At 44.0% G+C, this 23,994-nt stretch overlaps 1 protein-coding gene across 2 annotated transcripts in view; it reads right to left on the bottom strand.

The window, feature by feature from the left end:
• ABL1 (ABL proto-oncogene 1, non-receptor tyrosine kinase) overlaps positions 1-23,994 on the bottom strand; it is a 172,740-nt gene that overhangs the window by 139,395 nt on the left and 9,351 nt on the right. The gene's annotated exons all lie outside the window — the stretch shown is intronic.

The raw sequence follows: 23,994 nt of genomic DNA, 5'->3' as shown, positions 1-23,994 counted from the left end.
CATTCTGGGGAGGGGGGCATTCGCTGCCGCTGCTGCAGGGAAGTGGTGTTGTGATGCAGTGGAGAGAATGGGCATCTCTCCACACAGGGTCTTTCTAGCAGTCTCCGACACTGACCAGCACCCCCGGACCAGTCGCTTATTTTTGTCACCAAAAGCCGACACCACTTTTTGCAAATGGCTCGACATTTTTTTAAGAATCTACCAGAGGGTTCATTTCAATGTTGAAGAGCCTATTTGCATGTTGAAGAGCCTATTTGCATGTCAGTGTCAAAAACTGCTAGAAACCTTGCTAAAGATAGAGATACAGGGTGAAACTGAAAGAAGCCAAGAGAGAGATACGTTTGGCGAAGGCACAGGCGGAAGAACAAATGGCTAAAAATGTAAAAAAGGGAGATAAAAATTTTTTCAGATATATTAGTGAAAGGAAGAAGATAAAAAATGAAATTGCTAGGCTAAAAGATGCTGGGAACAAATATGTGGAGAGTGATGAGGAGAAAGCAAATGTGCTAAACAAATACTTCTGTTCTGTGTTCACAGAAGAAAATCCTGGAGAAGGACCGAGATTGTCTGGCAAAGTTACACGAGAAAATGGAGTAGATTCTGCGCCGTTCACGGAGGAGGGTGTTTATGAGCAACTTGAAAAACTGAAGGTGGACAAAGCGATGGGACCAGACGGGATCCATCCTAGGATACTAAGGGAGCTCAGAGAGGTTCTGGTGAGTCCTATTAAAGACTTGTTCAACAAATCTCTGGAGACGGGAGTGATTCCTGGGGATTGGAGGAGAGCGGATGTGGTCCCTATTCATAAAAGTGGTCACAGGGATGAAGCAGGAAACTACAGGCCGGTGAGCCTCATTTCAGTTGTTGGAAAAATAATGGAAGTATTGCTGAAAGAAAGGATAGTGTACTTCCTTGAATCTAATGGGTTACAGGATCCGAGGCAACATGGCTTTACAAAAGGTAAATCGTGCCAAACAAACCTGATTGAATTTTTTGATTGGGTGACCAGAGAGCTGGATCGAGGACATATGCTAGATGTAATTTACTTGGATTTCAGCAAAGCCTTTGATACAGTTCCTCATAGGAGGCTGTTGAACAAACTTGAAGGGCTGAAGTTAGGACCCAAAGTGGTGAACTGGGTCAGAAACTGGCTGTCGGACAGACGCCAGAGGGTGGTGGTTAATGGAAGTCGCTCGAAGGAAGGAAAGGTGACTAGTGGAGTCCCTCAGGGTTCGGTGCTGGGGCCAATCCTGTTCAATATGTATGTGAGTGACATTGCTGAAGGGTTAGAAGGAAAAGTGTGCCTTTTTGCAGATGATACCAAGATTTATAACAGAGTAGACACCGAAGAGGGAGTGGAAAATATGAAAAAGGATCTGCAAAAGTTAGAGGAATGGTCTAATGCCTGGCAACTAAAATTCAATGCAGAGTAATGCATTTGGGGATTAATAATAGGAAGGAACCGTATATGCTGGGAGGAGAGAAGCTGATATGCACGGACGGGGAGAGGGACCTTGGGGTGATATTGTCCGAAGATCTAAAGGCGAAAAAACAGTGTGACAAGGCAGTGGCTGCTGCCAGAAGGATGCTGGGCTGTATAAAGAGAGGCATAGTCAGTAGAAGGAAGAAGGTGTTGATGCCCCTGTACAGGTCATTGGTGAGGCCCCACTTGGAGTATTGTGTTCAGTTTTGGAGACCGTATCTGGCGAAAGACGTAAGAAGACTTGAGGCGGTCCAGAGGAGGGCGACGAAAATGGTAGGAGGCTTGCGCCAGAAGACGTATGAGGAGAGACTGGAGCCCTGAATATGTATACCCTAGAGGAAAGGAGAGACAGGGGAGATATGATTCAGACGTTCAAATACTTGAAGGGTATTAACGTAGAACAAAATCTTTTCCAGAGAAAGGAAAATGGTAAAACCAGAGGACATAATTTGAGGTTGAGGGGTGGTAGATTCAGGGGCAATGTTAGGAAATTCTACTTTAAGGAGAGGGTAGTGGATGCCTGGAATGCGCTCCCGAGAGAGGTGGTGGAGAGTAAAACTGTGACTGAGTTCAAAGAAGCGTGGGATGAACACAGAAGATTTAGAATCAGAAAATAATATTAAATATTGAACTAGGCCAGTTACTGGGCAGACTTGCACAGTCTGTGTCTGTGTATGGCTGTTTGGTGGAGGATGGGCAGGGGAGGGCTTCAATGGCTGGGAGGGTGTAGATGGGCTGGAGTAAGTCTTAACAGAGATTTTGGCAGTTGGAATCCAAGCACAGTACCGGGTAAAGCTTTGGATTCTTGCCCAGAAATAGCTAAGAAGAAAAATTAAAAAAAATAAAATAAATAAAAAAAAATTTAAATTGAATCAGGTTGGGCAGACTGGATGGACCATTCGGGTCTTTATCTGCCGTCATCTACTATGTTACTATCCATTTCGATAATTCACCGCTAAACTACATACAGGCTAAATTGCTGGAAAACAGTTTAGCGATGGCATTAAAGTTTTGAGAATCTGAGCATAAGTAAATAAAATTTAGCAGCAGCAGACTGCAGCTTGGTAAACAAATATCCGCTACATGGGAGGAGCAAAGAAAACTTCACTCATATCTATAGTGTCCTGAGATTTTATGAAACTTTAACCTGAGATATGAAGACCAGAGCCCAACATACACTCTGTACAAATGCTGCTGTGGTTCTGCACAGCAAGCCACTGTTGTCATGATCTGAGCTAAGAGAGGCATTCAGACATAGGCATCCTAAGATGGAGACCTCAGAAAGGGGGTGATGAGTAGCTGTCCCTGCAGCACTGAGTCAACATACCAAAGCAATGAGGAAGCAGAGGATAATCCACTTCAGGGAAGGTCTGGAATGAAATCACTCTCTCTCTCTCCTCTCCTTGGAATATCACCAACACAAACAGGCTTCCATACAAGCTGAAGGCCTTCCTCTGAGCTAACCAAGATGGTGACCTCAGTCGAGTCTCTAGTGCCGTGTGTGCACCGCCAAATCCCACAAACCCCAGAACAGCTTCACTCACTCCAGAATACAGCCAGGAAGCCTGTAATGCAAATGTCTTTTTCCTGTGATTGTATGACCGTTTACATTGATATGTAATTATTATCTAGAACACTCTACTTTGCTCAGTTTCTTTTGGGATAATGTTTTCAAGTGCATTAATTCTGCATATACCATGACAGAAATGTACATTCATTCCTATGCCAGGATAGGCTGGAGATTGCCTCAGATATCTCAGATTTAGTACTAATGCTGATCAGTTTCCAATAAGGGTCACCACCTTTCACAAAGTACCAACATTTACTATGTCACATTTAAATCTAGGTAAGCGTATTACCTACTGCAGTTGAAGTATTATCTTTCTCTAAAGAAATCAGGTACATCCATATACTGTTAGTGGTCAATGAGCTACAAGTAGTGGTTTATTCTTTAGTTCTGTCAAAAACAGACTGAGGTGCTTTGTAAGTGGGTCTACCTAAGAAAAGCCTGAAGAGTCTACAGCAGGGGTGTCAAACTCAATCATATAAGGGGCCAAAATCTAAAATATAGGCTAAGTTGCGGGCCAAATTTTTTATTAAGATACTTAACCCTTTCAGGACCATAAGGATCGTAGGCCAATTTTTGTGGTTTTGACGACATTTTTATGGTAAAAAGGGCTTGCAGATGCCCAAAAATTGATTTTTTTTGTGAAATATCATTATTTTTATTTAAAAAATCAAACTTCTGGCTTATGGACAGTGTGGCAAGTGAATCTTCTCGTCAATCTGGCAACGACGCTAATGAATGAATGTCGGAACCAGTTTGTTTACATAAAGGCAGTATCATATGGAATCCGTACATATCAAATTTAGAACTGTAGACTATCCCAATCAAAATTTATAGGATTTTAAAGTTATGGGACAAATATGTCCCTTGGTCCTGAAAGGGTTAAGGGGTCCTTTTATTAAGGGACGCTAACCGATTTAGCGTGCGCTAAATGCATACCTTAATAAAAGGACCCCCTAGTCTTAGTAGAAGTATACAGTTACAACCTCTTCAGCTTCTTCAGAATACCGTACTGTAGCCGGGCTAGTAACAAAAAGAAACCTTCAGAACACATCAACCCTGCACTGGCATCCAGTCTCTCCATCTATCCTGCTACTTAGGGTTACTCTATCCTCAGAACAAAGCCATGCTTTTCTTGCGGGAGGAAATATAAAGCTCCAAACTCTAACCTATGTCCACAACAGGGACCTCCCTGGGCTTCAAATATCAACACCAAGAAGAATCTCTAAAGACTAAGCCTCTTAATGGCAAAGATCATAAGAGACAATGGAAAGAGATATTCCAAGGGAAAAATACATGGTCCTCTTTGCTTGAATTTTCCTCCTTTAGCTGAAGAACTTGCTCCTCTTCGTGTTTTGGCAGGCTGACTCAAGAAGGAACATCTATTTTTCCCTTAGTAGGGCAAAATTCAATTCTGCCAGTTCTCATTATGAGATACCAAGAATATTGGTAGAAACAAAATCCCACTGTGCTCTGATGGTTCTGGAAATGTTAGCTATAGCTAGGTACTACAGGGGAAACTCTATCCTTGTCCAGTGGTGGTTCACGTCCCCAGTAGCTGAAGGCGAGAATGGCTTTCTAGCATGTTCCCATCAACTAATGGAGTTGCACAGGCCCGACAACTCATGAATTGCTTTACCTTAGGCGAGCATTCAGAACTACCAGAGCACAGAAAGCCTTCTCTAGGCCAGAGACAGTCAGCTATGTGGCCCCTGCGCCACAGGGGCCAATGCTACTTTCTCAGCTGAATTGAATAAAGACTCCCATTTTAACCTAAAGGCTCATAGCTGAGAAGAGACCTATTAGGAAGGCAGCCCTAATTCCATTTTCTTCAGGTGAAACCTGTGGAGAGCGACTCACAAGTTTCTGGACCTCCTAGAAGACTGGAAGGGCTCTGTAGGATCTCTGTATGTGCAGTGTCACAGGGACAGCAAAATGTGGGAGATGGATGTAGTACTTGGGTAAAGGTATACACACACTACCATCTTTGCACCTAATGTCTGCAGGAGGAATTACGCTTTGGGTGGGCATGAACAAGGAAAATCTGTAAACCCAAGAGTAAGGTGATGATTTCTTCTGAAGACAGACCTCCCGTATGTCAGCATAGCTATTGCTAGCATTCAGCATTTTCAGTTGGCATAACTAATGTCAGCAAAGGCCTATGGGAAATTATATCAATCTCACTCTGGAATGTAGATGCAAATAGATCCTGAATGCTTATTCACAGAAAGCATCCAGGAAGACGGTTTCAAGTAGCCCTGATTAAATCATGATTAGCTAAAAGGTGTTAATGTGTTAATGTCTAATTAAGATGGGGCCTGGAGTGTGTAAGGGCGCCTCTAACATAACCCCACCAACCATACATTGTGGGGGCCTGATTAACAATCCTTACACTGTATACTCCACAGGCTGGCAAGGAGCAGAAACTGCTCTTTCTAGTGGTTATGGCCTCTGTAAAAACCTGAATGTAGCCAATCGAGAGAAGAGGGGATCCAGAATTCTTTCTGTTGTGAGGAGTCCACTACTATCATTTTATCAAATCAATAGGAGAGTTTTAAGCTGACGAGACCCAAGAAAACACATCTAAGAACCACTTGGCAATGATCTCTGAAGAGAACTTAGCGCTTTGAAGCCTTTTTAGGCCATTGGAGCGGTATATCAAATACAATAAAGACTAAGACATGAGAAATACATGCGACAGGCCCAAGACTGTGAGAAATCTTTTCACAGTGACTTCTAATCTTGAGTGTCCTGATAAGAGGCTACCATGCCTCTGACTCCTTTCTGAAAGGAGTGGGGCACCAAACCTATGCAGCTGCTGCCAATCTTATCAGTGGCATAGAGCAAATTGTGTTTAAAATGGATGTTTCCAAAGGACTTAAAGAATATATGAAAAGGCCTACCACAGGCTAACTTAAGTGTGTCTATCCTCAATATTAGCTGTTCCCATGTAGAACAAAATAAACTACTATCTTTTTCTAAACAGTAGATTTACTTGCAGTAAGAGACAGGTGTATCATAATTGTGAGTGATCAGATCATAGGACCATTCTTAACCAGCGCTGGTTCATGGGTTATACTGCTTTGAGATAAGTGTTGCTTTCCCTCTTCACACATGATTTGAGGGTTCATACTTACTACTTTTGTGATTGGTGGTTTTTTTTTTATTTTTTCATTACTATACAATATATTTCGATGATACAGCTCATGAAGCACACACCTGCAGATGCTGTTCTGTAGTTTTTTTTTACACAAAATAGGTGAGGCAGGTAGGATGGGACAGACATAGGTGATTAAAATTTGGAGTCAGGATGTGGACCTGTTTTACATGGTCTAAGTCACAACGTCCAAGTTCCGTCTGTTGTTAAACTTTCGATTACACATGCTGTACAACTAAGTCTAAGCCAGCCCACGTCCCGCCCAACTCCAGCCCTCGACACGCCTCCCGAAACGCCCCATTTAGCTTTGGACATTGAGCGGCACTATGAATGCCTAGGTTGTTTTTAAATACGTCCAAAACCCAGTTTTATTATTGGCGCTTGGACGTTTTTGAGAAATGTTCGTCCAAGTGCCGACTTAGGCCGGTTTTTGGATGTTTTTCTCTTTCGATTATGAGCCCCATATGTAATAATTTAAAAACTGTTAATTCATTTAAAGAACAGTTAGCCAACAATCATATTACCTATGTGAAAAAGTAACTGTCCTCTTATTTAATTATTAGATTTAGCTGATTGAACATAACCAGTCTTGATTACAGTCAGCCCAGCTGAATCTAAACCTCACTATATATTGCAGTGTCTCTCAAATTGTGTGCCCTGAAGAGATTCCGGGTGTGCAATGAAGATTCCAGAATGTTATTTAATTAAAAAAATTCCTTTCATAAGTATACACTAGAATAGATCACAAGAGTCTGTCAATATTATGAGCGTCTGTGTGCATAAGGATACAACCACCCAGACAAACATCATTCTTTGACGTGATTGGTCCTTGAAAAGTAACGGCAAGTAATTTTAGGGTTTTTTTTAAATGCAGTAGATATCCTAACTTGAGCAACAAAGCAATCAAGGCTTTGTTACCATTTGGCTCTTCTTATTTTTGAGAATTTGGATTTTCAGTTCTGACAGAAATTAAACAGAACAAAAAAACAAAGAGAACGACTACAGATGGTGGATGATAAAAAGCATGTTTGCTTGTCAACTATCGAGCTGCATTTTGACTGCATTGATTAGCAATTCTATTCTATCTACTTTAGTTTCGCTGTTGTTACAATTACCCACAAATAACTTAAAGAACTTTAAATAACTCTCAGATTTAATTTTTTGTTGGTTTTGCATTTTATAAATTTTAATTATAATATACTGCGAAAAACATTTATTCTGTTTAGTGTGCCAGAGTTTAAAAAATTTGAAATACTAATTTCCTTAGCAACAGCAGCAGATGAATCCAGAGACCAATGGGATAGCACACATCTACCAGCAGGCAAAGATAGAGAAACTGATTACCAGGTGGTCCTATTGCCTGGCACTCCTCCTGTATCTCCAATATGCTCTATCTCCCAGCAGGTGATGGTTGCTATTCGAATAGCTCCTAGATTCTGGCTGTGACTGGAACTTCATTTTCTCCTGTTGAGGTTTCTCTTCAGTGAGACTGCCATTCTATTTCTCCTGTTGAGGTTTCTCTTCAGTGAGACAGGGTTGTCCGGCTGAACGGTGCCGGCTTTAGGGGTTACACCTGGGCCCCCCCAGGTCCCTGCCTCCCCCTCCCTCCATTGCTAGAGGGTCTGACTGAGTCTTGATTTTTTTCTTCTTTCCCTTCTCTGTTTAAAAAAAAAAAAAAAAAAGGAGACCACAGTTGCTACATTCTGCTCTGTTAGTGCTGCACATCTAGCTCTAACTGGCTTCAACCTGCCCTAACAAAAAGCTTGTGAGTATGTATGTGTTTTTTACTGTTGTTTGAACTTCAGGTTCGGTTTGGGAATCTTAGTACTGTGGGTTCGGTCAACATACATTTAAGGAATGGATATTTTATTGAGGCTAAGTTTTATGACTAGAAATCCGTTGAGGGAGTCGGGACTTTCCCGCCCTTTGCATGGATGCGCTTGGTTTCCTTGTTGGTTACAGCACAGCAGAAGCGGCACAATTTCATGCTCGCACTTGTTCTCCTCGTTAGGTTTCAGTGCAGCAGTTGTGGTCCTGTTTATTCTGAGGCTCTCTTTCGTAGGTGTTTGTCACGGCCATGTGCAGCTGATTGTGCAGGTGCCAGTTTATAGAAGCGCGCATTAGATGGGACATGTTTTTTCCGGCGCTGCAGAAAGCACCGCACCGTTCTTCTGGTTATTCCCCGAGTCTGATTTTCTTTCTATGCAGGCCGCGGCAGGGTAAATTTTGCGGGGCTTGAATCCGACTATGTTTCTAGGAGCGTTGATGCAGCGGCCACGTGTCAGCGAGAATAAGGCGTGCGCTTGGGTCTCCGGCGATGACGGGAGTGCTGCAGCGTTCCGGTAGTTTATTTACAGCTGACTTTGGTCAGGGTATGCCACGGCTTCTCTCCTTTCTGGTTGTACATGTTTTACAAACTTTGGGATAAGCTTGGGCAGATTTATATGTCTATGTCTGTGTTCCTGCTAAACTAAACTAAATTAAACCTTAGGTTTATATACCGCACCACCTCCGCAATCGTAGAGCTCGGCACGGTTTACTGAAGTTGTGATGGAAAGGAACTCCAATGGAGGGATAAAGGAATAAGTGAAAAGAAGGTTAAATGGGTGTAAGATGCAGGAAGGAGGAAGTGTTACATTTTTGAATATAGCCAAGTTTTCAGATGTTTACGGAAAAGTTGGAGGGAGCTTGAGTTTCAGAGTGGGGAGGTGAGGTTATTCCAGAGCTCAGTGATTCTAAAGGGGAGGGATGTCCCTAGTTTTCCTGCATGGGGTATACCTTTTATAGAAGGGAAGGATAGTTTTAATATTTGGGAGAATCTGGTGGAATTAGGAATTAAGGAATTCCAAGATAATGGGATAACGGGAGGAAGGATGCCATGAAGGATCTTGAAAGTTAGGCAGGCACATTTGAAGTGAACCCTGGAGATTACCGGGAGCCAGTGAAGCTTGGACAGGAGTGTTGAAAACCAAAAAAACTCTGTGGAGTGACGATGTTCCCAAATGGACTTTATTTGAAAGTATCAAAGTTCCAAAGGTACACTAAAATCATCCACATAAAATAATTCCATCCACATAAAAGTAAATCATCCACATAAGAGCCTTAAAGGACCTAGTCCGCTAGGGATACAGGACCCAACACGGTCCGCGTTTCGACAAAAAGTCTTCTTCAGGGGTCCCTGGGGGTCCTATAAATGTGAGTACGTGGGAAACAATTGTGTGGTGAACCGGAAGTGAGACACTGTTTGCATTTGCAATGGAAAGGGATGGTGAGACATGGTCGAATTTACTTTTTGCGAAAATAAGCTTAGCCGCGGCATTCTGAATCTGCTGAAGGCTATGGAGGCTTTTCTTAGTTAGGCTTAGGTAGATAGAGTTGCAGTAGTCCAATCTGGAGAGGATGATGGATTGTACTAGGACGGCAAAGTGTTTTTGATGAAAGCAGGATCTCACCTTCCTCAGCATATGAAGACTTAAAAAGCATTTTTATATCAGGGAATTGAGATGGTCACCAAAGGATAGTGAAGAGTCTATGGTGATGCCCAGAACTTTGCTTGAGAACTCAAGCTGTAATGTGGAGCCGGAGGGCAGTGGGATGGAGGAGGGTAATTGGTCTAATTTTGGGCCGAGCCAAAGTAGTTTTGTTTTGGATTCGTTTAGTTTCATTTGTACTGTGAGGGCCCAGGATTGGAGGTTCCTTATACAAGAGGATATGTTCTCGGAGAGGTTAGAGAGGTTTGAGCCGGTCTCGAGGAGGACAAGGATGTCGTCAGCATAAGTGTAAAGTGTTTCTAGGGGGGGATAGATGGAGGAGTTTCAAGGAAGACATATAGATGTTGAAAAGAATTGGAGATAGAGGTGAACCTTACGGGACCCCACATGTCGATTTCCAGGGGGAGGATGAGGTGCCGTTCATGTTAACAGTATAAGAACGTGAACATAAAAATTTGGAGAACCAGTCTAGAACTGTGGAGTTAATGCCTATCTCAGAGAGCTGGAAAACTAGAATATCATGATGGACAGCATCAAAAGCTGCAGAAAGGTCGAATTGTAGAAGAACAGCGAACTTGTTACGAGAATGCAGTTGTTGGACCTTAGAGATTAGTGAGGCTAATAGGGATTCGGTGCAGAAGTTGGGTGCAGAAGCCGTATTGGTAAGGTAGGAGAATGGAGAATCTTTCTAAGTAGGATGAGAGTTGGGTAGATATGATAGACTCTAGCATCTTGGTTAGGAGAGGGATATTTGCTATTGGACGATAGCTGGATGGTATGGAGGGGTCTAGATCAGCTTTTTTCAGAAGTGGGGTCAAAGCAATGTGTCCCATTTCAGGAGAGAATAGGCCGGATAGTAGGGCAGAGTTTATAAGTTTGGTAAGAGATGCGATGGCCTGTGCGGGAATATTCTCAAATAGGTAGGAGAGGAAAGGGTCCAAGGCGCAGTTGCAAGATTTTAGTTTGAGGCAGAGTTTAGAGACCTGCGATTCAGATACGAGCTCAAAGGTGGTCCAGGATCTGTCGGCTGGGATAGGGTTGAAGATAAGCAGGGTAGGGTTGGAGTCGGTGGGCACCAGAGAGTTGTAGGAAACTGCAGGTGGGAAGGAGCATCTTAAGGTAGTGACTTTTTCATTGAAGAATTTTGCTGTATTCCCTTGAAGGAAGCTGCTAGTTTAATCGGTCTCTGGGGTTAGCACTCAAGGGGATTACGAGACAGACTGTGCTAGGTCACCCAGTCTCGGTTTGTCTCCGGACTCAGCCGACATACGGCAACTCACCACACAGTGAGATCAGCAGTAAGATAGTACCCTGTATTTCACATGGGTATCTCATTGTCTCTCTTGGGGTCCCTGCAGATTGAGCCTTTGTCTGTTGGTAACTGTCCTTCTTATTTGGGCCTCTGTGCTGCACTGCATGTGTCTAGTAGTGACATCTTAAATAATAAAATGCTAGCCCGCGCATGCGCAACGCGTGTTCCCTGATCCCTTTTCTGTCAGGATGTGGCCGCAATGCTAGATGGCGCGTTGAGGAGTCGGGACTTAGGGGAAGGACAGCAGGCCCGGGAGAGCGAAGGAAGCCTCAGTGACACTGAGCCGAAATTCACAGGCCAGGCTTAACACTGAGCACCTCTGCAAGTCTCCAGCAGCCCCTCACAGGGGTCAAAAGGTAAAGAGGACAGATGTGCGGGCCTGGCGGGGATGGAGAGAGGCGGCGCTGCTATACAGCGGACTTCCCCCCTCCCTTCAGAGCAGGGACTCTCCTTGCCATTTTTTAAATCAAAGCCGCTGCCGCGGCTCCTCTCTTGAACCGCACCAGGCGGGGATCGAGAGAGGAACCGCGGCGTCGACTTTGAACTAAAAAATGAACTTAAGCTGAGCCCTACCGGCCGAAGTTTCTTTACACGCTGCAGCAGCTCCTCTCGCGGTGCTGGCGGCGGCTGCCGGGAGGAGGGCTCTGAGCTGCTCAAGACTGTCCAAACGCCGCGGAGCGGCCCATAACAAGACGGCCGACGATTGGCTGGGGCTCCCGGCTGAGAGCACGGACACTGTTAAGTGGGCGGACGCTGTGGCTGTCCGGGGGTGGGACGCGAGGCTGTTAGCTCTCGGCATGTAAAGCGTGTCCTCAGGGAGATTGTGAAGTAAATCAACCCTGAAGAGAGAGGCTGAGGGGCTCTGAAGTTCTTCAGTACTGATAGTTCAGATTTGTAATAGGACAGAAAGGAGGGGGAGGCGAGTCTTCCTTTCAGAAGAGGAGAGGATGGGAGAAGTATTCCTTACAGCTGAAAGAATGAGAGAGGACAGAAAGAAAGAAAGACAGACAGGGGGAAGGGAGAGCGACAGAAAGAAAGACAGACAGGGGGCCAGGGAAAGAGACAGAAAGAAAGAAAGAAAAGGGGCAGGGAGAGAGATAGAAAGAAAGAAAAAAGAAATGCCTAAGTCTACACATCTATTCTAGCACCCGTTAATGTAACAGGCTAAAAAACTAGTAGGATATATATGCCTAAAGGTAGTACTAACAATTTCCAAATTCGGGCTGTCTCTATGGGCATAATGACACTTCGCATCTTCCTGCAGCCAGAACTCTCTTTCTCTATTTCTGAGAGGGCCTGGACTTCAGATTTCCATGCTTATCATGCTGGTTTCTCCTGTCGCCATCTTCTCATGGCATATGCTAGACGGACCCCCCGACCAGAGAGGAAGGGCTGTGCAGCTCCTTCTATCCAGGAGCCAGTTACCTATTCTATCAAACCTGCGGAGGACCGCGCGCTATGTGGCAGTTAGCCCCATCCCTGAAGCTCTCATTAGCGATGTGAGCTTTGTCTGATACCTGTTAGGATGCTGTTGTTTTCCACAGGGCGGCAGATGTAGCATCTTGATTGCGTCTAGTACATATTCACTTTAAAAGACAAACGTATTTCGCTCACGTTGCATGGAGTTAGTACTGTTTTCATGGTTCCAGTATACTCCTATTTACATTGCGAAACTTGATTTTTCCTAGAATTTCTTTCTTCTTACAGATCCTACAGTTCTCATCCTGCCGTTCCCTGACCTTCTGCACTTCATTCTGAAGGGATCTTGACTTCTTCCAATGACTCTTCAGGCTTTCTCATGGGGGAGAAGACTCTATAATGTCAGGTCAGGGGGCTGTGAACATTTTACAGGATGCTTGCAACTTTGTATCCTCCTCAGGTTTCCGGTTCGTTCTTGGAGTCTCTATGTTTTGTGTTTCCCTTTTAAGTGTTACTGGACCTCAGGGCAGTTCTTGTAGTTCTTCAGGAACTAAGGGACGTTGTTCCACTTACTGCATGGTGCCCAAGACTGGATCCCATTCTGCTGAATTAGTTTCTCAGGGTTACACATTTCTGCAGAAAAACTGAGAGAATATTTACATTTTCACTATGGACTCCGAATCTGCACTAGGTTTACTTGCCTCTCTTGGAGCAGCGCTTTCGGTATTGGCACATGCCATTTCGCCTACCCAAGGCTTCACGAACATTTTAGAAAATGTGGGCAGTGGCACCGTTTTGGCTGATGATGGCTTCGATTTGCCATCTCAAGCTCGCTTTCAGGGCACAGTATTTGTAGAATCTCTGGATTGGCTGCGCCATTCTTGCTATGCGGATCTGATGAGTATTTCGACAGCCGGACTGTTGAGTTTCCTGGTATCTCTGGATTTGCTCACCTAGGGTCCGATCAACAAGGATATTCGTATTACTTTGGTATTGCAACCTAGCTTTTGAAAAGTCATGGCTGACGTGTAAAGGTTATGCGAAGCAGGTTGTTTCTTCTCTTATCCAGGCGATACAGACGTCTTCACCTGTGGCTTCTGCTTCCTTTTAGAGGTTTTTCCTTTCTTGGGTACTTCTCAACATTTGCACCCTTCCAGAGTTCTTTTTTGGCACAAATGTATTGCCAAGGGCTTAGCGTTCAATTCCCTTCAGCTTCAAGTGCCGTTCTTAGCTTGTTACAAGGGCTAGGTATATTGCTCTTCGATTACTTCTCAGCTTCATATAGTTCAGTTCCTAAATGTACACCTCTTAGAAAGCCCTGTCCAGAGTACAGTCTTAAGGTACTTCTTCGCAGTTTATCGAAGGCCTCATTTCATCCTTGTCTTTTGAGACTCTAAATGGCTGTGCCGTTGAACACGGGGTTTCTTGTGGCCATGGCTTCAGCTCGGCAGTTTTCTGAGTTGCAGGCCTTGTTTGGCGGGGATTCCTATTTCTGATTTACAAAATCTGGGGTGTCAGTTCGGACGATACCACAATTTCTTTCTAAGGAGGTGTCATCCTTTCTTTTATGATACTCTCACTTTTCCTTCCTTCTTCCTGGGAGGAGAAATAAGGAGACGTGCTTTTATTCACTGCATTTTTTGAAAGTGCGTAGCGTTCTCCGCAAGCTAGGTTTCTAACGACTTTTAGTTGTTTAGATCACCTTTTTGTATTCTTCACGCTCGATGGGTCCAGGAGGACATTCTTTAAACTTGCTTGATGGCAGGGAAGTGGTTGTCGAAAGAACTTCATGACCATTCCGCCAGAACAATGGCTACTTCTTGGACTCGGTCCAGAGGTTTTTTTCCTTGGAGGAGTTTTGTCTCGTGGCTACTTGGTCTTCCGAGAGTGCTTTCTCTCATCATTACTGGTTGGATGTGGGGGTGCATGCGGTAGATGCGTTTAGTGCTTCGGTTGTTGCGGAGGAGGCGTTTGCTTCCCACCCAGATTGAGGATTGCTTTGCTACATCCCATTGGTCTCTGGATTCATCTGCTGCTGTTGCTAAGGAAGGAAAAATTATGTTCTTACCTGTTTTCTTTCCTTTAGACGCAGCAGATGAATCCAGAGCCCCACCCTTTCTGGATATTGTCTGTCGGTTTTTTCTTGTCCAACTTTCGAAGTTTGTTATTCTTGATGGTTGTATTCTGTATTATTGCCTTTTGAAATTTGTTATGGGAAAGAAGTTTTTTACATGCTATGCTTATTGATGGTTACGGATGCTTGGGCAAGGAGCTATATTGGAGATACAGGAGGAGTGCCAGCCAATAGGATCACCTGTTAATCAGTTTCTCTATCTCCGCCTGCTGGTAGATGTGTGCTATCCCATTGGTCTCTGGATTCATCTGCTGCGTCTAAAGGAAAGAAAATTAACAGGTAAGAACATAATTTTTCCATATTGAGCCTTACCAGAGAGTGAAATAGTCACCACAAACGTTCTACAAAATGCCAGAAACATCAGAAAAAAAGTTGTTGAAATATATCAATTTGGAAAAGGTTAGAAAGCCATTCCTAAACCTTTGGGACTCCACGGAACCATAAGGAGAGCCATTATCTTCAAACGGAGAAGACTTGAACAGTGGTGAATCTTCACAAAAGTGGCTGGCCTGTCAAAACTATTGCAAAAGCATAACATCCAAGGAATTACAAAACATCCCAGAAAATCAAAACTGCAATACACTCAGTCCTCAGTTAAGGTCAGTATTTATTACTCTACATTAAGAGAGAGATTGGGCAAAAATGGGATTCATGAGAGAATAGCAAGGCAAAAACCACTTCTATTCAGGAGTAATATCAGTGCTCATTTTCTATTTGCAAAAGCACATTTGGACAATCTCCAAGCCTTTTGGGATAAATGTTCTATGGGCAGACAAGTCAAAAGTGAAACTGTTCCATTATGCTTGGCATATAACAAATACAGAATTCCATGATAAGGTCAACATACCACCAAACATGGAGACAGCAATGTGATGGCATGGGGATGCTGGTTATGTTTAGTAAAAACTTTATAAAACGCGTACTAGCCAAAAAGGATCCAAGCGGTTTACAATGTATAATTCAAAACAAATTTTGAAAAGAACTCCATTCAAAAACAGAAAATGAAAGAAAAGAAGAGAAAGTGATTTTGGTTTGTTTTTTTAAATGCATAAAAATTCTATAGCAATCAAATTATAAATAATAAAAGTTAATCAATACAAACCGAAAATTTTATTAAATAAATGGCTGCATAAATAAAGATTGCAGTCCCAAACTCGTTTCTTCAATTTAAAAAAGCCAACTGAAAAAAAATATGCTTTTAGATGTCTTTTAAAATTTATATGCGATTCTTCTTTTCTCAGTTCTATAGGCAGATTGTTCCATAACCGTAGAACTAAATAAAAAAAATGCACAATCTCTAGTTGAGGCAAGATGGGCCTTCGAGATATGGGGAACAGCTACCCTATTAAAATTCAAAGATTGTAATAAATGCCTCGGTGCATAAAATAACACCAAGTTAGAAAGATATGAAGGTTGTAACTGAAATAATACTAATGTGCCAACATCAAGATCTTAAATTTGATCCTAAATTCCAATGGCAACCAATGGAATTTCAAATACAGAGGTGTCACATGATCACGAAATGTATGCATGGCCTAACCATCAAATCGCAGCAGTTTGTAGATGCTTCAGTTGTCCTGTTCCTATACCTGCATATACTAAATTACAATAATCTAACTTAGACTAAGGACCCGGACAAAAATTTTAAGGAACCAAGAATTCTGCACTGTAGCAGAAATTAAGGAGAATGTCCAGTCTACATTTATCTTGTGTCTTATATGGTTATGGTCAAACAGTTCAATTTTAGTTTCATCAGTTCAAAGTACTGTACATTCTTTTTTTTCCTTTATTTTTTTGGCTATTTTAAATTCAATGAGGCTGGAGCTGAAGCATAACAAAGGTATGCAGCAAGGCAATGATTCGAAAACATTAAAGCAAGTCCATGTTTGAACGGCTGAGGAGAAACAAAATTAAAGTTTTGGATTGGTCTAGTCAAAGTTATGACTTGAACCCAATAGAGATGCTACGGCAGGACTTGAAATAAGAAGTTCATCTGTGAAAGCCCATGAATGTGTCTGAATTAAAGCAGTTCTGCAAAGAAATTACTCAATAGTGATGTGAAAGACTGATAAATGTACAGCGCTGCGTACGCCTTTCAGCGATATAGAAATAAGTAGTAGTAGTAGTACATAAGAATTGCCACTGCTGGGTCAGACCAGTGGTCCATTGTATCCAACAGTCCGCTCACGCAGCAGCCCTCTGGTCAAAGACCAGCGCCCTACCTGCATAGTAGTAGTAGTATATCAAATTACAGGAAGCATTTAATTACATAACTGAAACCTCCCATAGGAGGGGCCTTACACAACCTGGGTAAATCAGAGCCTCAGGCCCCTCCCCCATCCCAAGATGCACTGCGGAGAGGAATTCCCATTAGACGACTGCAGGTTGGGACTAAACACATGGAGGGGCATAATTTAAAAAAAAAGTCTAAGTCCCCTTTTGGCCTAGGCTCTATACGTTGAAAATAGAAGCAGTGAAAATGTCCATTCTCAAAACAAACGTCCAAAATGAGGTTTGTTTTCAGAATAGCCTACCTCTACGTTCAGCTGTTTAAACAGCCATACCACCACTACGTCTACACTTACAACACATTATCAACCCAAAAACAGCCTAAGTCCCAAACACCCAAAACCAGACCTTTTAGGTGAAGGAGGGACCAGTCCTTTGCCTAAAAGCTGGATTCTGTAACCGGTGTCTGTCAAAAACAACACCAGTTACAGAATCCACCCCCGCCCTCTAACAATCGCGGCAGGAGAGATGCCTTATCTCCCCTGCTGCGATGGGGGATCGGCCCACCTCCAAACTGCCGCGGTTTGTAGCAGTTCGGGTAGAGGGGTGATCGCTATCGCGGCAATAGAAATAGCCGAGTTCTCCTGCCACAATCCACTCCCCCCCCCCGAACCGATCCGGGCAGGAGGGAACCCAACCCCTCCTGTTCCGACACAGCCCCCCATCCCCCGAACCGATATGGGCAGGAGGGATCCCAGGCCCTCCTGCCCCGACGCAGCCCCCCACCCCCCAATCAGGCAGGAGGGAGCCCAATCCCTCCTGCCCCCCACCCTGATCGGACACAGCTCCCCACCCCGATCGGATTGGGCAGGAGGGAGCCCAACCCCTCCTGCCCCGACGCAGTCCATGTGTCTAAGGACACGCCCACAGGAGGGGGTCTAAGGCAAATGGGCCAATTTCGGTTGGCCCAGGTGTCTAAGGCTCCTCCTGTGGGCAGGGCCTTTGGCGCCTGGCCCAATCAGGCCCTAAGGCCCGCCATTCGGCGGGCCTGCCGGGCGGACAGGCTTGGGACCCGTCCGTCCAACTTATTTTAGGTAAGGGGGAGCCTCGAGGGTGGGGGGGGTGTCACGGGGTCAGCGGGTGGGGTGGGGGAGGGGGTTTCACCGGAGCAGGAGGGGTTGGGGTCCCACCTGCCCATATCACTTTTGGGGGGTGGATCGCGGCAGGAGAGATTGGCTATATCTCCTGCCGCAATAACGATCCGAAGTGCCGGAACCGCAGCACTTTGGGGTAAGGATAACGGCAGGAGAGATGCCTCATCTATCTTGCCTTGATCCTCACCCCGAAGTACTGCGGTTGGCGGCACTTCAGGGGATCGTTATTGCGGCAGGAAAAATGAGGCATCTCTCCTGCCGTGATTGGTGCGGTAGGGGGTGGGTAGGTTGCCAGGGTCGCTAAGCTGATTGCGGCAGCCGCGATCTGCTCAGAGGCCCCTTTTTCGGCACTTATACCTGTTTTGACTTGGTCTAAGTCAAAACATATAAGTGCCGACTAGGCAACCTGTTTAAACTTTTGGTTATAACTGCTGTACGACTATGTCTAGGTCGACCCACCTCAAGCCCTTTCCCCTCCTCTAAAAATGCCTCTTTTCGCTCTATGCGTTTAGAAGCCTTAGCTGGTTTTAGATACGTCTAAAACCAGTTTTGTTTATTGGTATTTGGATGATCTGGCTTTTTGATCATCCAAGTACCGATTTAGGCCACATTTTAGATGGTTTTTCGTTTTGATTATGAGCCCCCTAGTGTATGGAATCCTCTAGGGACTAACAGAAAGAAGATTATTGAAGGTATAACCTAATCTTCCATTTAATTATCGCATTTCTGAATTCTAGGCTGCTTTAGTAACATCCAAATCATTAATGCACCATATAATGCATGGGGAGAGGCCTAAGGCCCTGTTTTGGCTCAGGTGCCTCAGGCCCCTGTTTTGGCCAATCAGGGACTTCCTTAGTCTCCTCTCTAACTAAGTCCCTGATTGGCTCAGGCGCCTTAGGCCCCTCCCAAGGGGGTATCGGGGTGGGGGAGTGGACCGACCGGTTCCGACAGCAGGAGGGAGTTGGCAACCCTCCTGCCATGTTCGTGTGGGGGGGGTTCTGACAGAGAGATTAGTTGGATGTCAGCGGCGGCCGACGGATGGGGGCGTCTGGTGGCAGGAGAGAGTTGGCATCCCTCCTGCTTTATCTAAGATGGGGGAGGTTCAGCGGAGGGTGCCGATGGTAGGAGGAAGTGGGCATCTCTCCTGCCATTTTGGGGGGGTTGGTGGGATGGGGTGCTGTCAGGGGGCAGGAGGTTTTTTTTTCTTTTTTTTTTTTCTGGCAAGATAATTTGCGTGTGTAATACATCCCAAAATATCAGTGCCATTTTTTTTTAAATGAAAAAAAAAAACACCCAAAACGGCAGAAGCCCTGACAGCAGTAACAGGCTGCTTCTCCTGTCACTACTGTCAGGGCTGCCCTGACTCAATCGCTCATTGAGCGATTGAGTCGGGAGTTTGCATGCAAATGATTTGCACCTCCATGCAAATCAATTGCATTTAAAAAAGATAGTGAATCAATTGCTGTTTTAAAATCGGCCAACAGCAATTGAATTGCTAACTTTAGTGAATCTGGTAGAAGGATTCTGTGTTAGATTGACCATTGGTCTGACCCAGTATGGCTCTTTTTACATACTCATGTTCCTCAGAGCGATCTGCATTGACCACTACCCCTCTGTCATCTTCCACTTAACCAGTTCTTAACTCAGTCTGTCACTTTGGGGCCCATCCCAGGGCACTCAGTTTATTTATTAGAACATTGTCAAAGGCTTTGCTAAAATACACCACATCTAGCACATGCAGTACAACACTGGAGAAATAGAAACAAATGAATTTCTTTCTGAACAGTGCAAAATATAGACAGCAGATGTAAATTTTCAAAACTACTGGTAACATATTTCAATCACTGAATTGAAAATAAAATCATTTTCCTACCCTTATTGTCTGGTGATTTTATTTTTTAATCATCTTTTCCCAGTCTCTGGCTGCACTTCTTGTCTGTGCTCCTAACTTTGTTTCCAAGACTTTCATATCCTTTTGCTGTTTTTCTCTCCTTTACTTTCTTCCCTACATCCATCTTTCAAAATAGAACAAAACAGAATAGAACAAAACACCGTGAACTGACCTTTTCAGATAAGTGGTCTACTGTTAAACAGCTTTTGTTGAGCCATAACATTTGCCACTCCAGTAGAAGCAAGAATCCTTGCTCCATGCAATGTTTCATGATTAAAATTCAAGCACCTTTCCAACGACATTGTACTGCTTCTGTGGCACCTTGCTGAAGAGCTTATGAGCACATTTAAATATTTTAAAGCATTTAATTGTTATATGATGATATTATTTGAGAAACTTGTCCAGTATTGATGAGAGGGGGCCTTTTGTGTTTTGTTCTATTTTGAAAGTATTGCCCCCTCAAGTGGACTAATTTAAAATCCCCGGTCTGTTTGGATCAAATCTACATCCATCTTTGGCATTAACCTTTAACATTCAACTTTCTTCCATTTTTCTGCTTCCTTCTCAATCTATTTTTCCATGTCTTCCCCTCCTCTCCATACATTTGCACCATCTCCTCTCTCCTTTTTCCCTATTCCCATCAATCCTAAACAGCATTTTTTTCTATCTCTTTTCTATCCAAGCACCATCTCCTCCCTTTCTCGCCCCCTCCTGTGTTCTGACATCTGTTTTCCCCTTCCTATGGTCTAGCATTTTTTTTCCCTCCTTCCCACAGTTTGGTATTTCTATCTCTTCTTTCCTTTCCCTCCTTCCCCCTACTGCGGTCTGGCATCTCTCTCCTTCCATCCCCCTTCCCCTGATCTGGTATCACTCTCTTCTCCTTCCCACAGTCTGGCATTTCTCTCTCACCTTCTTCCTTTCCCTCCTTCTCTCCCCCTTCCCATGGTCCATTTCCCTACTTCCCTTCCCATGGTCTGTTATCTCTCTCCTCTCCTCGCAGTCTATTTTCTCTCTCTCCCCTCCTCCCCCTTCCATCCCTGCTCTGCACCATTGCCCATTGCAATTCTTATGTTCTTATGTTCTCTCTTCTGTTTCCAGCATCATACGTTTTTCCCCTTCTCCTCTCTCATTCTACTTTTCTTATTTCTAATCTTAATGTATATTTTCTGTAAACCGCTTAGAACCTAACGGATGTAGCGGTATATAAGAAATAAATTACATTACATTACTTAAGAAGCTGGTCCAGGGGCATCCTCACCTTCAATCTTGCAGACACATCCATTTTTGTTACAGGGGACCGCCAGCCTCGGCAGCAATTCTCAACCACCGCATGCGGCCCCTTTCTGTGCTTTCCCTTCTGCTGCGGTCAGTCCCCAATAAGCAACTCCCTGTTTCCACCTGGCTGAACCGTGGCAAAAGGAAAGCACAGAGAAAATTTGCAAGTAGCGGTTGAGAATCGATGCCAAGGACTGCAGCCCTCTGTAACAAAAACATTTGTGTCTGCAAAACCAGGAGAGGAAGATGTCAGACTGGCACAGATAGAAGAGGGTGGCCATGCCGACCCACTAGGGGTCCCCTAGAGCCTTGGGGCACAGGGCAGCTGCCCTGTTTGCTCCCCCCTAATGCTGGACCTGTGCTCCAGACCAGAGGGATCAGGCTGCTGTATCAGTAAGCAGCAGCTCTTCCTGTGGGGTGCAGGCCAGCTGCAGACACCAATTTCTTGGGACCTAAAAGACCCTAAATTTTCTACCCCTGCTTGAAAAGCTCATTCAGCACTGTGGCTCTGTACTAAAATACAAACAAACAGAATCTTAGCATCTTGTGCCCTGCCAGGAATCCTGTCAGGTTTGGTTAACCACTTCCCTCCTAGCCACAATCTCTACAAAAAAGAAAAAACCCACAGTTTCCTCCCTTTGAGCTCTGTGCTTTTAGCTAGTCAGAATGATGCTGCTTTATTTTAACTTTGTATTTATTTAATCACATACAAGCCTTAAAGCATTTTAGCATGTCTTACCTCCCTGGATAAATGATATGAAATCCAAATTTTACATGAACCTTCCTCCAGGAAGTTTTCAAGACCTAGTCATGTGACATCACACTGCAAATAAGCATTTTTTGCAAAAAGGGCAAGGGACTTGGGGGGACGAGTGCCATATGACCAGGTCTTGAAAACTTCATGGAGGAGGGTTCAGAAAAAATTCTGACTTCCTGTCAGAAGGAGAATCCATGACATATTTCTTCGCATGTTCCTTTTTTGTTTTTTGGTAGAAAAAAAGATTTAATAAGCTATGATAATTCTCTCATCCATGGTAGCCCCTCCCATTAAAAACACTATATAGTTTGTTTTTCGGGCAACTCCCTCCTAACTGTACCATTCTCCTCCACTGCCACCTCTAAACTCTGTCTCTTCTATCTTGCTGCACCATATGCATGGATCAGACTGCTTAAGTCATTATGTCGGGCTCTATTTTTTTGCAATATTCAAATCCAAGCTAAAAAAACAACCACTTTTTCAAGACTGCTTTCAATTCTTAACTCTCACTCACCATAAAACAGATGTCTCAAACTCAAACCCTTTGCAGGGCCACATTTTGGATTTGTAAGTACTTGTAAGACCTTGTTTACCTATATCCCTCAATGTAATTAGCAAGGAGGTGTGCATCCAACTTGCTCTTGAATCCTATAGTGGAGGTCTCCATCACAATCTCCTCTGGGAGAGCGTTCCAAGCGTCCACCACTCGCTGTGTGAAACAGAACTTCCTAACATTTGTCCATGACCCCTCGTCCGAGTCACATTTGACAACGTGAATAACGCTGCATCTTGCTGGATTTTGTCAAATCCCTTTAGTATTTCAAAAGTCTCTATCATATCTCCACGCATTCTTCTCTTCTCTAGGGTGAACAAGTTCAGTTTTTTGAGGCGTTCTTTGTAGCTCAAATTTCCCATACCTTTTACTAGCTTTGTGGCTCGCCTCTGCACCCTCTCCAGCAGGGTTATATCTTTCTTTAGGTAGGGAGACCAGTGTTGGATACAATACTCCAGTTGTGGCCTAACCATTGCTCTGTAAAGCGGCATTATGACGTTAGCCGATCTACTTGCGATTCCCTTCTTAATCATGCACAACATCCTGTTTGCTTTCTTTGCAGCCGCCGCGCATTGTGCCGACGGCTTCAGAGTCCGGTCTATCAGCACTCCCAGGTCTCTTTCTTGTTCGCTCTTGCTCAGTGTTACACCTAACATTTTATATTCATGTTCCTTGTTTTTCTTGCCTAGATGCATCACTTTGCATTTTTCTATATTGAACTTCATCTGCCACGTTTCCGCCCATTTCTCTAGCAGGTTCAAATCTCTCTGGAGTTCTTCACTATCCAACTGATCGACATAGTTTCGTGTCATCTGCGAACTTGATTATATTACTCGTTGTTTCGTCTCCCAGGTCATTTATGAATATATTGAATAAGATTGGCCCAAGGACCGAGCCCTGGGGCACACCGCTTGTCACCTTTTCCCAGTCTGAAAACCTCCCATTTATGCTAACCCTCTGCAATCTGCTCTCCAGCCAATTGGTTATCCATCTTAGTATATCCCCTTCAATTCCATGGCTTTGTAGTTTCTTCAGAAGCTTAGCGTGTGGAACCTTGTCGAACGCCTTCTGGAAGTCCAAGTATATTATATCCACCGGGTCACCTCTATCGATTTGTTTGTTCACCTTCTCAAAAAATTGTAGTAAATTCGTCAGACATGACTTCCCCTTCCTGAAGCCGTGTTGACTATCTCTCATCAGGTCATGATTTTCCAGGTGCTGCACTATGCTGTCTTTGATTAGTGTTTCAACCATCTTCCCAGGAACCGACATAAGACTCACAGGTCTATAATTGCCTGGTTCTCCTCTCGATCCTTTTTTGTAGATTGGAATAACATTCGCTGTTTTCCAATCCTCTGGTATTCGCCCGGTTCTGATTGACAAATTTGCTAAGGATTGTAAGAGCTCTCCGATTTCTATCTTAAGTTCCTTTAGCTCTCTCGGGTGAATTCCGTCTGGTCCAGGGGACTTGTCACTTTTTAGTCTTTCGATCTGATAGTATATCATATCCAGGTTCACACTCAATGTGGTGAGGTTATCCTTGATTTCTCCCTTGAATACTTTCCCTGGTTC

This window comes from Geotrypetes seraphini, chromosome 10 (assembly GCF_902459505.1).
Source record: "Geotrypetes seraphini chromosome 10, aGeoSer1.1, whole genome shotgun sequence".
NCBI lineage: Eukaryota > Metazoa > Chordata > Amphibia > Gymnophiona > Dermophiidae > Geotrypetes > Geotrypetes seraphini.
This window is presented reverse-complemented; position numbering and strand designations above follow the sequence as displayed.